Source organism: Schistocerca cancellata, chromosome 12 (assembly GCF_023864275.1).
Source record: "Schistocerca cancellata isolate TAMUIC-IGC-003103 chromosome 12, iqSchCanc2.1, whole genome shotgun sequence".
Taxonomy (NCBI): domain Eukaryota; kingdom Metazoa; phylum Arthropoda; class Insecta; order Orthoptera; family Acrididae; genus Schistocerca; species Schistocerca cancellata.
In genome coordinates, this window is record NC_064637.1 from 127,899,005 (window position 1) to 127,917,108 (window position 18,104).

An 18,104-nucleotide genomic window follows, 5' to 3' on the forward strand; every position below is an offset into this window, starting at 1 on the left:
TTTACTTCCCAAAAAAGACATTTTCGTCATTGCTCTTGGTCTTGGTAGAAATCACTAACATTTCATCACATTGCTAAATTCTGAAAACACATCACTTTAGTCATTCAGCTTACTTAGTACCTCCATGCATGCTTGATTGTGTGCAAACTATATCTGAATATTAAGGGTAACAAATGCTTTTCCGAATCTGTTGAAATGAATGCTGTAAGAAATTGTTTCTCTAGTGTGCTTATAAATCTACATCTACATTATATGTACTCTGCAAACCACCGTATGGTGCATGGTGCAGTGTACCTTGTACTGATAGTAGTCACTTCCTTTCCTCTTCCACTAACATGACAGAGAGAGCATAAAACAACTGTCTGTATGTCTCCGTATAAGCCCTAATGTCTCTTATCTTATCTTCACGGTCTTTACACAAAATATACATTAGCAGCAGTAGAATCGTTCTACAGTCTGCTGCAGATGGCAGTTCTCTACATTTTCTCAGCCGTGTTCCTCAGAGAGAATGTTGCCTTCCCTCCAGATATATTCATTTGAGTTCCAAAAGCATCTCTGTAATACTTGTGTGATGGTCGAATCTACCAGTAACAAATCTGGACTGCCTGGATGTCTTCCTTTAATCCGACCTGGTGGGCATCAAAAACACTCAAGCAGTACTCAAGAATAGTTTGCACAAGTTTTGTGTATTTGGTGTCATTTACACATGATCCATACTTTCCCAAAATTCTTCCAATAAACCAAAGTTGATTATTCGCCTTTCCTACTACAGTGCTTACACGCTTGTTCCATTTCATGCAATTTACAGCATTACAGCTAGGTATTTAATCGACATGACTATGTCAAGTAGCATGTTACTAATAATGAATTCGAACATTATGGGATTTTGTTTTCCTGTTCATCTGCATTAACTTAGATTTTTCTACATTTAGAGCTAGTTGCCATTTACCACATCAACTAGAAAATTTGTGTAACAGTAAGTCATCTTGTACTGTACTACAGTCAATCAATGATGATACCTTCCTGTACACTACAGCATCATGGGCTAACAGCCACAGATTGCTGCTCACCCTATATGCCCGATTGTTTAAGTATATAGAAAATAATAGCAGTCCTATCGTAATGCACTGTGGCGCTTTTACTATATCCTTGTCTCTGATGAACACTCGTCATTGAGGATAACATACTGCACTCTATTACTCAAATGTTACTCACATATCTGGGAAACTATTTGGTATGCTCATATCTTTGTTAACACTCTGCAATAGGGCACCATGTCAAATGTGGTGTAACCGCGACCAGAAGGTCTCCGGTTGCGGGCTTGCCATGAAGGATAGCACGGCGGGACACACAGAGCAGCCTGCACACAACACAAACGGGAGAGGATGGATACAAACAACGAAGGACAACCAAGCGAGACCTTACGAACCACAACAAGCAAGAAACAACGGAGTCACAAGAAAACCTCGCGAATCAACCACGTCCACTCATACACGAAACAAAGTAAGGTAATTAGGCTGTCTGAGGCAAGACGTCAATAGACGCACGCAAAGATTAGACTGATTGACTGAGCGAGAGGCAAGCGCTTAAATACGTAATCGGGGACGCCGCTATTGGCCGCTGGAACCATGTGTTCCACTGTGGCGCCCTCACATTAAACATGGGCCTGGAGGCACACGCCGCCACGGCTTACAGTGCGATGGTGCAGAGACCTCTAGGGTTCTTCGACGTCCAAGTCGTCTGGCATGGATTCAAACTCCGCGGGGCGCGGTACCAGATCCCTCCCCCCTGAAACTTGCATGTAGGGATGGAAATTCCCCAGACGGTGCCGAGGTGGGTTGCAGTGGAAGAAGAGCAGGGCTCATCACCTGCCATTGACAGGGAGGAAGGGATGCCTGAGGTACCCATGATGGATGACCCTGAGTCCAGGGCAATGGAGGGAGCTGCCTGCCGATCCCCCCAGGGGCAGGGATGGTCGGAGGCAGGCCCGTGGGGTGACGGAAACTGGGAGCAGTGGTGGCGACTCGAGGATCACGTCCATACCCGAAGCAGGACTCGGTGGCGCAAGACCTGCGGGGCACATGGGTAGAGCTGATTATGATGGCGCCACTCAAACCCTTTCAACGTCTGCACCGATGTCACACGCTGCCCATGGGCCATGACGACATTGGTGGGCATCCAACCCACCTTGTGCCCGTACTCGCAGGCCCACACGGCCGCGCCAGAGGTGTAACGCTGAGACGGCCGGGAGTGGGGGCGGGAAGGTGATGGAATCAGCAAATGGAGCAGGGTCCATGGCTGTCGCCCATGAAGGAGCTCCTGCAGACTATGTCCGTCAATTGGTGTAGTGTGACAGGTGCTCAAAACAGGGTGAGGGCCAACATGGTTGGAGACATGTTGACCACCTTTGTCAACTGTTGTTTAAAATTGCGGACAAGCCTCTCCGCTGCACCATTGGATGAAGGATGGAAAGGTGGGCTACGGATATGTTTGATACCATTGACCTGACAGAAGTTGTAGAAGGAGGATGCCATGAATTGGGTGCCATTATTGGAGACCAATGTGTGTGGCAGGTCCTCAATGGTGATAACCTGGGCCAGGGCCGTGAGTGTAGCCTCCGTGGTGGTGGATGCCGTGCAGACGACGTATGGGTACTTGGAGTGGGCATCAGCGATCCCAGGGCCCCCGAGGCACAGACCAGGATGCAAAAGACTGAGGGGGGGCTTGCCTGGTGATGCGCACACAGAGTGTGCCCACAGATCAGTTGGTTAATATTTCCAATGATGTTGGGCCAATACACATGCCGGCGAGACAAAACTTTCATATGGGACATATCCCAATGCCCGCGGTGTAACAAACTGAGGACCTGAAGCCACAATTCTGGAGGGATGACCACCCGATGGGCATCTGACTCTGTGGCCAACAGAAGGACATCATAGACCACAGATAGCCTATGGGACAGGTGGCGCCAGGGGGTGAAATAAGACTGCATCCAACGAGTAACATAGGAGGGCCACCCATGGACCATGTAGTGGAGAACCTGCCATCAGATAGGTCGCAGCAGGTAGCTGTGGCAATGTGAGCAGTCATAAGAGGCAGACTATCAAGCGCAAGCCGGTGGGTGGAATCAATGTGAAAACAGAGGTCCTCCTGTTGGTCAAAGGCAGGATCAGGGCCTGCTGGGAGACGTGACAAAGCGTACTTGTTAGCATGGTGGGCGGTAGGCTTATGCCAGATGGTGTAAGCGTAATTTCGTAAAAATAAAGCCCAGCGTTGGAGACGTTGAGCCTTCCGCTCTGGAAGGTGAGAGTGGGGTCTGAAAAGCGTAACCAAGGGCTTATGGTCCATCAGGAGGGTGAACTTTGCCCCAAAGATATAGGTGTGAAATTTTTGAACCGCGAACACAATCGCCAGGGCCTTCTTGTCAATCTGAGAGTAGTTCCGTTGTGCTGGGGTCGACGTCTCAGAGGCATAAGCGATGGGCTGTTTGGAGCCATCTGCATCCCAATGTGCGAGGACGGCCCCAATGCTGTATGTTGATGCATCAGCTGCCACAACCAAGGGGCGGTCCAGAGAGAAGGGAGTAAGGCAAGGGGCGGACTTCAGCATCGCCTTTAAATGGAGAAAAGCCTGGTCACAGGCAGGAGTCCAATCAAAAGGTACCCCTTTGCGACGCAAGTGAGTGAGGGATTGAGCAAGGGAGGGAGCCTGGGGCAAGAACTTTAAATAATCTGGCCCAAAAACACCTGGAGTTCAGATAAGTCCTTGGGATGAGGAAGGGCCTCAATGGCCGCGACATTGTCACCCAAAGGGCGAATGCCATCCCTGCTAAGCCAATGGCCTAAGTATTCCACTTCTGGCTAAAAAAACAACACTTGTCCAGCTGACAGGGTAAACCTGCAGATTGCATAGCGTGAAATAAGACACTGAGGTTTTGCAAATGTTCCTGGCGTGATGTCATCCAGATAATTCACGCAGGCAGAGATAGGCTGTGTAAGCTGCTCCAGGAACTGCTGGAAAATGGCCAGCGCCGAAGAGACACCAAAGGGAAAGCGCTTGTACTTGTATAACCCGAAAGGCATGTTGATAACCATGATGTTCTGGGACTCGGCATCCAAGGGTAACTGGTGGTATGCCTTGGCCAGGTCGATCTTGGAAAAGTACTCGCCCCCAGCAAGCTTAGCGAGGTCTTCCTGTCGGGGAATGGGGTAAGTGTCGATGAGGGTCTGAGCATTGACAGTAGCGCTGAAGTCCCCACACAGCTGAAGGGACCCATTGGGTTTCCGTATGACCACAAATGGTGTTGCCCAGGCACCGTATGTCACAACTCCAGAACGCCAGTGGCCTGGAGCCGATCAAGTTCCTGCTTGACTGTCGTCCGTAAGGCCACCGGAGGGGGCGGGTCCCAGAAAAGCGAGGCTATGCACCTGGCCGAAGTGTGATGTGTGCCTGAAAATCGGAAGCACAGCAGAGATCTGCAGCAAACAACTACGCAAAAGCGGAGCACAGATCGTCCAAGTCCTGAAAAGGAACAGCCATGGAAACGACCTTAACTTCATCGGAAATTGAAAAGCCAAACAGTTGAAACGCATTCCAGCCAAAAATATTCGAAGCCGACGGATGGTCAACAACAAATAAGGTAAGAAGCTGGGGAACACATTTTTACGTCGCCTGGACGACGAACTGCCCAAGAAGGGGAATGGAACCATCTCCATAGGCGACCAAACACCGAGAGGGATATGACAACTCAGGAGAGCCCAGGCTGGTATATATCGCCATATTAATCAGGGAGACGGTGGCCCCAGTGTCGACCTGAAAACTGACATCCTCAGTGAAAAGGCGGAGAGAGAAGAAAAGCTTCCGCACTGATGAGTCATCCTGTGGGACTATCGATTGCAGAGCATGAATAGAATCTAGAGGCCCAGGAGGGGCAGGACTGGAGCGAGTCGAGCGACTACAACAAACCAATCGGACGTGGCCATCCTTGTTACACAGCGTGCGCGTTTTCCAGCGGTGGGGACTATCAGCTCGAGAATGTGCGGTAAAGTGCTGTGGGCAAGTTGGAAGTGGGCAGCGCGACTGGCAACGAGGGGCGACTGGAGGCGCCGATGCCATAGAGACGTCGGACAAAGAGGAGTCCCAACGGCGCTGGCCTCTGCCGGCAGGACCACGTCGACGTCGCGAGGACGGAACCCGCCGAGATGCAGCGATTGCCACCACTTGCGGCCGCGCCATAAGACGCTCATTAGCCGCCTGAGCGATTTCAAAGGAGTGTGCAATGAGGAGAATCTCTTCCAAGGAGGGTTTATCGAGTTTCAGTGCCGCAGTGCGGACCTCAGGATCGAGAGCCAGATGAACCACCACATCCCAGATCAGAGAGTCTGCATACGAAGCCTTACACTGCTGATTGGTGCACGCAAAATCGCATCGACGGCTGAGACCCTGCAAGTCTGTGACCTGCCAACGATATGATTGACCAGGCTGTTTATGGTACCGGTGGAACTCCAGCCGAGAGGCGGCCACATGGTAGCGTTGGGAATAATAGTTCGTCAGAAAAAGGCAGGTCTGCTGGAAAGAGAGAGCCACAGGTTCGGACAACGCTGCCAACTTGCAGAGAAGAAAGAACGTGTCTGGGGAGGCCCAAGACAAAAACACCGACCGCTGCAAGGAGTCATCGGTGACTTGAAAAGCTGTGATATGTTGTTTCAGCTGATGTATGTATGTTTCCCAGTCTTTTTTCGCGTCATGAAATGGTGGGAATGACGGCAGACGTGAGCAAGCAACGGACACCCGAGGACTTGGAAGCTATTGTGGTAATGCATCACGGGCATCGACTTTGTCCGTTAGCAACCGCAGCGACTGTTGTAAGATGTCTAACTGGAGGTGCTGCTGGTACATGAGCTGCCGCTGTTGCAGACAGACCAACTTCGCCTCCATGCCAACAACGACTGCCGTTTACCTCGTCGCCAAAAATGTTGCGGTGAAGGAAAGAGCGGAGGGACCCACGGAGCAGCCCGCAAACAACACAAACAGGAGAGGACGGACACAAACAATGAAGGACAACCAAGCAAGACGTTACGAACCACAACAAGCAAGAAACAACAGAGTCACAAGGAAACCCCACGAATCAACCACATCCACTCGTACATGGATCAAAGTAACGTAAATACGTTGTCTGAGGCTAGATGTCAATAGAAGCACACAAAGATGAGACTGACTGACTGAGCAAGAGGCAGAGGCTTAAATACATTATCGGGGACGCCGCTATTGGCCGCTGGGACCACGTGTTCCACTGCGGCGCCCTCACATTAAACGTGGGCCAGGAGGCTCGCGCCACTGTGGCTTACGGCGCGATAGTGCAGAAACATCTACATCTACATCTACATTTAAACTCCGCAAGCCACCCAACGGTGTGTGGCGGAGGGCACTTTACGTGCCACTGTCATTACCTCCCTTTCCTGTTCCAGTCGCGTATGGTTCGCGGGAAGAACGACTGTCTGAAAGCCTCTGTGCGCGCTCTAATCTCTCTAATTTTACATTCGTGATCTCCTCGGGAGGTATAAGTAGGGGGAAGCAATATATTCGATACCTCATCCAGAAACGCACCTTCTCGAAACCTGGCGAACAAGCTACACCGCGATGCAGAGCGCCTCTCTTGCAGAGTCTGCCACTTGAGATTGTTAAACATCTCCGTAACGCTATCACGGTTACCAAATAACCCTGTGACGAAACGCGCCGCTCTTCTTTGGATCTTCTCTATCTCCTCCGTCAACCCGATCTGGTGCGGATCCCACACTGATGAGCAATACTCAAGTATAGGTCGAACGAGTGTTTTGTAAGCCACCTCCTTTGTTGATGGACTACATTTTCTAAGGACTCTCCCAATGAATCTCAACCTGGTACCCGCCTTACCAACAATTAATTTTATATGATCATTCCACTTCAAATCGTTCCGCACGCATACTCCCAGATATTTTACAGAAGTAACAGCTACCAGTGTTTGTTCCACTATCATATAATCATACAATAAAGGATCCTTCTTTCTATGTATTCTCAATACATGTATACATGTATTCTCAATACATTACAGACCTCTAGGGGTCTTCCACGTCCATGCCGTCTGGCGCAGGTTCAAAATCCTCAGGGTGCGTTACCAGAAAATGATTTTTGGAAATCTAGGAATATGGAATATGCCTGTTGCCTTTCACCTATGGTTCACAGCATATCATGTGGGGAAAGGGCAAGCTGAGTTTTCCACAGGCAATGGTTTCTAAATCTGTGCTGATCTGTGAACAAAAGCCTTCCCATCTCAATTTAATTTTTTATATCTGCACTGAGAATATATTCAAGAATTCTGCGTCAATCCGATGTTGATGATACTGGTCTATAATTCTGCAGGTCTGTTCTTTTGCCCTTCTTATGTACAGGAATCACCTGTGCACTTTTCCATTTGCTCTGGATGTGGAGGTGGGTGATAGTTTTGTGATAAATGTAATTTAAGTAAGGAACCAATGCTGTAGAAAACTCTTTGTAAAACTGAATTGGGTTTCCATCTGACTTAGGTGGCTTATTTTGTTTTTCAGCTCTTTCAGTTGCGTCTCTACACCAAGTGCACCTATTTTTATGTCCTCCATACAGGTGTCAGTGCAATGGTCAAACGACAGTGTGTTTATATCGACTTATGTTGCATTTTTAAATTACCTGCATACACCTTGCACAGCTTTGTTCATCTTTTCTACTTTGTTATTCATACAGGACCAGTTATGTACATCTTGATGATGTGATACAGAAAAAACAAAAGTTGAGGTCTGAGGGACAGAAAGACTTCCAATTAGCTGCACATCTGCAGTCATGCATCCACTGAACAAGAAGGGACACAGGTCAGTCTTTAACAACTACAGAGGAATCTTTATCCTTTAAATAACCTACATGATCTTGTCCAAAGAATTACACATAAGAGTGGAGGATAAAGTAGATTCCTGCTGAGTTTACCAAGCTGGATTCAGAAAGTAAAGATCATATGCAGATAGGTGGCCTCTACTGCACCTCAAAACCATCATGGTACAGAAGAACATAACAACTTTACCTTAAAGCTAATTCGCACTGGAATCATATCATGTCCCATCAAGCCATTCTGCAATACATTTCAAACGGCAGCACCTGCATTGGCCATCCTATACTGTCACACCATGTATGACACTGTCGAAGTGTCTTGGAAAAAAGTTCTGATGGTTGATGTCATCTGTTCATTGTTGATCATGTGAATGCCAAGCTCGTTTCTTCCTGAGACCCAGACATGCACCTATCTCTATATTTCGTTTCATCGTGGTTTCCATGGTTGATATTGGTTGTTTATTGTTCATTGTTCGTTTTGTTTTGTTATTCCTTTTTTAAAAGTTTATAATTAATGAGACACCAGTCTGAATTGTACAATACGAGTGAACTAATTTATTTGCCCTCTACTATATTTATAAAGTAGATTTTTATACATACTGGTACCCCATTTAATATTTTACAATGAAATGGATTGCAATATGGCTGCAACCTGAAGCGAAAAAAGTTCTGTGGGCAGAATCAGATTGATTAGTAGGTGGAATTTAGTTTAATGTGATCATGAATTTGTAGTGTTTCATAAAGAAATGGACTGAGACCTTCAGACACTGCAAGTTGTTTGTTTAAATATGTGTTTGTGGCAGGCTTACTTATAGTTAAATATCTCTCTGAATTGTGTGTGAAAGTTTTGCAGGCATCAATGGGCAGTATTTATGTGGTTTCACTAGCTAACCCCAGTACAAATAATGTACTTGAACTATTAAAAGCCAAAAACAAGATGTAAAGATAACATAAAATTTGAAGGGAAAGGTACTGAGGGAGATACGAGTATCGCAAAAAAAAAAAAAAAAAAAAAATGCGCTATGCCATCAACTACACTTCGCCTTAAAAAACCAGGTTTACACGGGATGTGACGACAGCTCATAACATCACATTCCTTCTAGTAATTCTACATCTACATCTACATCTACATCTACATTTATACTCCGCAAGCCACCCAACGGTGTGTGGCGGAGGGCACTTTACGTGCCACTGTCATTATCTCCCTTTCCTGTTCCAGTCGCGTATGGTTCGCGGGAAGAACGACTGTCTGAAAGCCTCTGTGCGCGCTCTAATCTCTCTAATTTTACATTCGTGATCTCCTCGGGAGGTATAAGTAGGGGGAAGCAATATATTCGATACCTCATCCAGAAACGCACCCTCTCGAAACCTGGCGAGCAAGCTACACCGCGATGCAGAGCGCCTCTCTTGCAGGGTCTGCCACTTGAGTTTGTTAAACATCTCCGTAACGCTATCACGGTTACCAAATAACCCTGTGACGAAACGCGCCGCTCTTCTTTGGATCTTCTCTATCTCCTCCGTCAACCCGATCTGGTACGGATCCCACACTGATGAGCAATACTCAAGTATAGGTCGAACGAGTGTTTTGTAAGCCACCTCCTTTGTTGATGGACTACATTTTCTAAGGACTCTCCCAATGAATCTCAACCTGGTACCCGCCTTACCAACAATTAATTTTATATGATCATTCCACTTCAAATCGTTCCGCACGCATACTCCCAGATATTTTACAGAAGTAACTGCTACCAGTGTTTGTTCCGCTATCATATAATCATACAATAAAGGATCCTTCTTTCTATGTATTCGCAATACATTACATTTGTCTATGTTAAGGGTCAGTTGCCACTCCCTGCACCAAGTGCCTATCCGCTGCAGATCTTCCTGCATTTCGCTACAATTTTCTAATGCTGCAACTTCTCTGTATACTACAGCATCATCCGCGAAAAGCCGCATGGAACTTCCGACACTATCTACTAGGTCATTTATATATATTGTGAAAAGCAATGGTCCCATAACACTCCCCTGTGGCACGCCAGAGGTTACTTTAACGTCTGTAGATGTCTCTCCATTGAGAACAACATGCTGTGTTCTGTTTGCTAAAAACTCTTCAATCCAGCCACACAGCTGGTCTGATATTCCGTAGGCTCTTACTTTGTTTATCAGGCGACAGTGCGGAACTGTATCGAACGCCTTCCGGAAGTCAAGGAAAATGGCATCTACCTGGGAGCCTGTATCTAATATTTTCTGGGTCTCATGAACAAATAAAGCGAGTTGGGTTTCACACGATCGCTGTTTCCGGAATCCATGTTGATTCCTACATAGTAGATTCTGAGTTTCCAAAAACGACATGATACTCGAGCAAAAGACATGTTCTAAAATTCTACAACAGATCGACGTCAGAGAGATAGGTCTATAGTTTTGCGCATCTGCTCGACGACCCTTCTTGAAGACTGGGACTACCTGTGCTCTTTTCCAATCATTTGGAACCTTCTGTTCCTCTAGAGACTTGCGGTACACGGCTGTTAGAAGGGGGGCAAGTTCTTTCCCGTACTCTGTGTAGAATCGAATTGGTATCCCGTCAGGTCCAGTGGACTTTCCTCTGTTGAGTGATTCCAGTTGCTTTTCTATTCCTTGGACACTTATTTCAATGTCAGCCATTTTTTCGTTGGTGCGAGGATTTAGAGAAGGAACTGCAGTGCGGTCTTCCTCTGTGAAACAGCTTTGGAAAAAGGTGTTTAGTATTTCAGTTTTACGCTTGTCATCCTCTGTTTCAATGCCATCATCATCCCGGAGTGTCTGGACATGATGTTTCGAGCCACTTACTGATTTAACGTAAGACCAGAACTTCCTAGGATTTTCTGTCAAGTCGGTACCTAGTATTTTACTTTCGAATTCACTGAACGCTTCACGCATAGCCCTCCTTACGCTAACTTTGACATCGTTTAGCTTCTGTTTGTCTGAGAGGTTTTGGCTGCGTTTAAACTTTGAGTGAAGCTCTCTTTGCTTTCGCAGTAGTTTCCTAACTTTGTTGTTGTACCACGGTGGGTTTTTCCCGTCCCTCACAGTTTTGCTCGGCACGTACCTGTCTAAAACGCATTTTACGATTGCCTTGAACTTTTTCCATAAACACTCAACATTGTCAGTGTCGGAACAGAAATTTTCGTTTTGATCTGTTAGGTAGTCTGAAATCTGCCTTCTATTACTCTTGCTAAACAGATAAACCTTCCTCCCTTTTTTTATATTTCTATTAACTTCCATATTCAGGGATGCTGCAACGGCCTTATGATCACTGATTCCCTGTTCTGCACTTACAGAGTCGAAAAGTTCGGGTCTGTTTGTTATCAGTAGGTCCAAGATGTTATCTCCACGAGTCGGTTCTCTGTTTAATTGCTCGAGGTAATTTTCGGATAGTGCACTCAGTATAATGTCACTCGATGCTCTGTCCCTACCACCCGTCCTAAACATCTGAGTGTCCCAGTCTATATCTGGTAAATTGAAATCTCCACCTAAGACCATAACATGCTGAGAAAATTTATGTGAAATGTATTCCAAATTTTCTCTCAGTTGTTCTGCCACAACTGTTCTAGGTGCAGTTTGATGTAACAAATGAGAAAACGGATGTTTAAACTTTCTAAAATATAAAATACAGATTCCTCTTCCCTGAGATTTTTATATGGTGTGTGAAATTCCCCTTCTGTACTACTTAATGGCAATGGAAATACACCTTGCCATGATGGTGGCATGACGTGACAGTGCCATGATGGTTGAGTGTGAGTTTGAATTTACATAGGAATGTATGTGAACCAGTAAATTCCTAAAATGTGGTAAATTAAAACTTACTCATCCTGACACTAATCTGTGTGGGCTCAGACAAGAAGACCGTTAACCTTGTGATAGTCACATTTGCCACCAAGCTGCCTGAAGTAAAATCATGGAAGAACTATAAGGAACTTCGAATTCACTGTTGGTGTAGGACAAGAACGCGATCTATTTTCAATCCTCTTCTACTGCCTGTAACAGAAATATGAGTCATGTCTGCAAAATAAGTGCAGTTTTGGAATAAAATTCATAAAAATCTTTTTTTTCAATCAAAAATTTATTTTTAAAAGAAAGAGCATTCTTAAACTATTTTTCTACAGAGCTGACTAGTTGCTATAATTGTTCAGACAATTGTCGTAGTGGGAAATCAACTTTTGTACGCCTTTTTCATAGAATGACGCCGCCAGCGAAGACATCCACTACTGAATACCATTTTTGAGTCATCGTCACTGTCGATGTGCCTTCCTCCAAGATCACACTTTAAGTTCAAGGGCAAGTTTTAGTCAGAAGGTCTGAGATTGGGACTGTACGCTGGGTGATTGAACAGCCCCCAGTCCAATGGCTTTCTAAGGTTCTGACAGGCACTAGCAGAATAGGGACATGCATTGTCATGGAGCATTATCTTTCCTTTGTGTCAAATATAGAGTTTATCACGAGCACGTTTAAATTTAACGATATTTTTGTTCCAAGCACTTGGATTGTTCTTCCTTTTCTTACTCTTCTGCTTGACACATCTTCGTGAATCACATATCCACTTCAAGAATTCCTGAAATTAGTAAATTCATCACTATTTCACGCTATCCTTCTATCGAGCATCACATCAACAGATATGTGTAGCCTTCTTGCTGATGTTCATGAAGCTATGTTCGGTGCAAAATAGGAACATCTCCAGTATTTGTCCCTTTCTTGCACCAAAATGATAAAAGGGGATAGATACTAATTTTTATAGAGATTGTTATATGTGTATGAGGTATCTCCTTCTACCACTGAAAGAAGCATAAGTTTTTTTCCCTTTGCACGGCATTTAAAAAGTGATTTTTGTAAAAACATGGAGTTATTCTCTTCTTGTACCAAGGTCTTCAATTAGTAATTGACCACAATATCATTCTCAACGAAGGTCGACGTAGAACGTGTATCAGAACATCATATTCTCTTCAGTCACTAATACTAGTAAAGTGCTGGGAGAAATAGTTGAACATAATTTTAATGAATTACTTATTTTTGCAAAAAATGGCAGCTTCATCCCTAATAAAACTACGATCTTACAAAGTATACAAGCGAAATTATATCAGGATTAACGATTTCTTGGCAAGGAGGACACATCAAATTATCTTGGATGGATGTAGAAGTAAATTAATTTGTAGTGCTGGGACATTTACTGTTCATTTTAATAGTAGTCTTAGACTTTTTGCAGATGACACTGTAATCTATAAAGAAGTACTAGTGGAGAAAAACTACAGGAATATTCAGACAGAGTTTAAGAAGATTTCAAAATGCTGAATGGGTTAGTAATTTGACTTAAATGTTTGGTCACCATATGTAAATTGTACACTTCAAAAAGCACACACAGAAGAAATAGTTTTCCATGTCCACATTATCAATGAATTATAATTGGAATCAGGCAACTAATTCAAACTTCTGGGTGTAACAATTTGTAATAATAAGAAGAAATGATGTGATCTCATAGGCTCAGCAACTGGTAAATTAGATGGCTAGTTTCATTTCATTAAAAGGACACTGGCTCTAATATTAGGAAAATGCAATTACTCAATTTAGAAAACACTTGTGTGACTCAGCCTAAAATGTTGCTCAAATATGTGGGCCAATACAGGTCTCATTAGGGATACTGAAAGTATGATGAGAAGACCAGGATGAATTGTGACAGGTTTGTTTGACCCAACAGAGAAGGTCGCAGAAAAATCTAGACTGGTTACTATACACATACTGCAAAGAGGGTCCCACAGGGTACAATTTTGATTCTACTCGTATCCCTTATATATGTGAATGACCTTCGACTTAACATTCAATAATCAGAATTGGTGTTTTTTTCAGATGATACTAGCATTATAATACATCCCATTAGTGAGAAAGCAGCAGAAAAGGTGCTAAATCATATTTTCCAAAGAACTATGAAGTGGTTCTTAGAAAATGGACTCTCCCTAAAGTTTAAGAAAGTACTATGTTCAGTTGTGTACAACAAACAGTGTCTTGCCAACAACTGACGTAGCTCATGAGTAGGAATCAGTAAATAGGAAAGAGTGCTCCAAATTTTTGTGTGTACTTATTGACGAAAACTAGAACTGGAAGAGGCATATTACTGAGCTTCTCAAACAGTTAAGTTCTGCTGCTTTTGTTCTTTGTGTAATTGCTTATCTTGGAAACAACTATCTCAGCCATCTGACATATTTTGCGTATTTCCACTCAATAACGACTAATGGAATAATTTTTTGGGGTAACTCATCACTTAGAAAGAAAGTATTGATTGCACAAAAGCGACAGGAAAGAATAATATGTGGTGTTTACCTATGGATGCCATGTAGGCATCTCTTCAAGAAGTAAGGCATTTTAATTGCACCATCACATTACATACACTGATGGAAGAAAGAATTGCATCACCAAAAAATAGCTAATCTAGAGTAATGGAATTTCGGTAATATATTTGCCCAGGTAACATATTTCAGTGCTTAACATTAAAGGTCACAGGTTAATGTAAGTGCGAGATAGGCCATTACAAATATGAAATGCCAGTACGTTAATAACCACTGTAACCGCCAGAATGTTGAATGCAAGTATGCAAATGTGCATGCATTGTGTTGTGCAGGTGCTGGATGTCAGTTTGTGGGGTGCACGCCTGTTGCACTTAAGTCAGTCAATACAGGAACAGCTAATGCTGTTTGTGGATGACACTGGAGTTGTCATAAGATGATGTCCCATACATGCTTGATTGGAGACTGCAGGCCAAGGCAACATGTCGACATTCTGTAAAGCATTTTGGGTTACAACATCAGTATATGGGCGAGCATTATCCTGTTGGTAAACATACCCTGGTATGCTGTTCAAGGATGGCAGTGCAACAGGTCGAATCGCCATATTGACATACAAATTTGAGATTAGTTTAAATAAGATTCAGTATTCATTTCATAATCCCAAAAATGAAATGATTCCATGGGAGTGGAACATGTCAGAGAGTATAACATAAAAAACTTAGAACATTTGAATACGATACTCACTTCCCTGACTATTTGTCAGGGTATGTAATGTATTACAGTAAAATGGAACTGCTAATATTTACAGAATTAATACACTGTCAGAATGAAACAAAGTTATGCATTTTTAATAAATTTATTGGGCACTTGTGACCAAGTTCTGCCAAAACTGAAATATAAAACACATTTTTACTTAAGCTGATCTAAAAGTCCCTGTTCAGATAATCATCTATAAAGCAGAAGGCGCTGCCTACCAAAAAGTCTTTCAGATTCTGTTTATACTGTGCTTTATCTGAAACCAAGTTTCTAATGGTTGCTGCCAATTTGTTGAAAATGTTTGTTCCTGAATATTGGGCACCTTCTTGGACCAGGGTAAGTGATTTTAATTCTTTATGTAGATTGTTCTTATTTCTATTATTCACATTATATATTGAGATATTAGTTGAAAATAGGGACATATTATTTGCAACAAATTTCATTAAGGAATAAACATATTGAGAAGTAGTGGTTAGAATATACAGTTCCTTGAACAGATTTCTGCACAATGTTCTTGAATTTGCACCACAAATGAGTCTTATTACACAAGTGCTCTACCAACTGAGCTACCCAAGCATGACACACCCCATCCTCACAGCCGCCACGTCCTCACAGCTTTACGTCCACCAGTACCTCCAAACTTGGAAGGGAGGAGACGAGCTACTGGCGGAAGTAAAGCTATGAGGACGGGGCGTGAGTCGTGCTTGGGTAGCTCAGTTGGTAGAGCACTTGCCTGCGAAAGGCAAAGGTCCTGAGTTCGAGTCTCGGTTCGGCACACAGTTTTAATCTGCCAGGAAAGTTTCAGATCAGAGCACACTCTGCTGCTGAGTGAAAATCTCATTCTGGAACCTTTTCAAATATTTATGAAGAAGCAGGCAGATGTGAAACTGGTCGATAGTTGACGGTATCTTTTTATCCCCCTTCAGCATATTTTAGTCAGTTTGGAAGTGTACTGCTGATAAGAGATTCATTACACAAAGAGCTTAAGATAGCACTCAGCTCACATTAACATGCTGTGATTATCTTAGTTGATATGTTATCATAACAGTCAGGCTGGGTGGGATAACCACGAGACTGCTCCTGCTGTCATATGAAATCACACTCCAGACTATATCTCGAAGCATAGATCCAGTGTCTAGCACGCAGATAGGTTGGTTGCAGGTCTTCAACTGGCCTCATCCTAACCAAAACACAGCCATCACTGGTCCCGAGGCAGAACCAGCTTTCACCAGAAAACACAACAGACCTTCACCCTGTCCTCCAATGGGCTCTCGCTTGACATGCTGAAGTCGCAAATGGCAGTGGTTTGGAGTCAATCTACTGCATGCTATGAGATGTCTGGCTCAGAGTTGTCCTTGAAGTAACTGTTTTGTAACAGTTCATTGTGTCACTGTGATGTAAATTGCTGCTCAAATTGCTACTGCAGATGCAGTTTGATGGGCCAAGTCTTTGTGCAATTTCGCAGAAGGAACATTCAGATTCTAGTAGCACTATTACACGACCTCATTCAAATTCAGTGAGGTATTGATAATGGCGTATTTGTTGCCTTAAACTCTTTCTTGACTAACATCAACTCACCACATCTAATCTTAAAGGTAACCAAGGCTCAAGACCATTACAGCTTGAATTTAAAGCTAACCTGATTAGCGTCCTCATTGTCATGCTACTAGCTCCACTCTTATGAGACTGGTGCGAAATTTAAGTAGACATCATGTTTCAGATGTAGAAACAAGCCTACCAACTTTCATGTATGTTGCACAGCTCCTTCTTAGTTCTGCAATTCTGTGTATGTTCGCTAATGAAATTAGTCGTAGATAATCCATCACAATTTGAAAAAAAAAAGCGACGTTCATACCTACAACACTTGGGGGGAAAATGACTTTTATTTCTCATTATTAAAGCTGTCAGTGGGTCAGAAAGGAGTCTCATGCCTAGCAACAAAAATATTAGGTCATTTTTCCATTAACACAAAATATCTGACAGGTAGCAAAAGCAAGTTTTAAATGTAATTTAAAATCACTTTACCCTGACAACTCCCTCTATTCCATTGACAAATTGCTGTTTAAAAACTGTGTTCATTAATGTGGAGAGAAATCATGTATACATATATCATAAACTGACTTGGTCCACGACATTTCAATAGAAGAATCGTTCAAATGATCTACAGAACATGTAACTAATTAACTAAGGTTCTTTTCATTTCAATTCAAGAACCAGTATCAAGTGAATAATCTAGTTGTATACTACAGTCTCTCACATATCATCCTCATATGAACTCTGAAGGAAACAATAAACTAATTACAGCATAAATAGAGCTGTTGGACAGCATTCCATGCACCAATTGAAAGGGAAAAAACCATGTTATGTTCCATAAAATGCGGTAACCTTGGGACACCTTTACAATTTTTTTCTTGTCTATACTTGTAAAACAAATTCATTAAGACCTTGTTTGTATATAAAGCCGGTCGTTCTCTTTAGGAATATGGACATAATTCATCTTTACAAGCAATGAAATTGTAATACATGCCCCCAATCGAATTTCCCAATATCACGCCATTATGTGGGGAAACATTGAGACAGCACCATTTTCGCTTTGGAATTCTAGGAGAAATCAATTTTTCCTGTGCCCACACATCAGTCGTTTATTTATGAAGATCTAAGGCAACAGTAAATTTATTACAGTTGTTTTTCCTTGGTTGATATGAGAACTAAAGGGGTCACCAATAAGGCCTTTGGTCCTTAATTGTGCTTCGAAATAGGCAAAACTAACGATGTGATTCTGTCCTCAAAAGTGTATCCATCAAACGGTCCTAACTTGATTCGATTGTAGCGATCTTTGGAGGACCATTTTCGGTCCATGTTCTCAAAATTTTCTCCGCCTCATTGTGACATTAGGTGGTCGCATATAGCCCACTGCATTTCCACACAATGTTATTGATGCGCATGCCTTAGATGAATTTTGCGACCTCTCTGGCCCCTTGGTTCTCTTTTTGTGATAATTTTTGCAGCACAAGGATCGTCAATAACATTAGTTTCACCATAGTTCCAGATGTGGGTAGGTGTGATTCCACTTGCAAGGCTTCATTCCAGCTCGCCTCTGTGTAATTCTTGTTGGCTCTGCTTCAAGAATATGGTATGGATTTCTGGGCA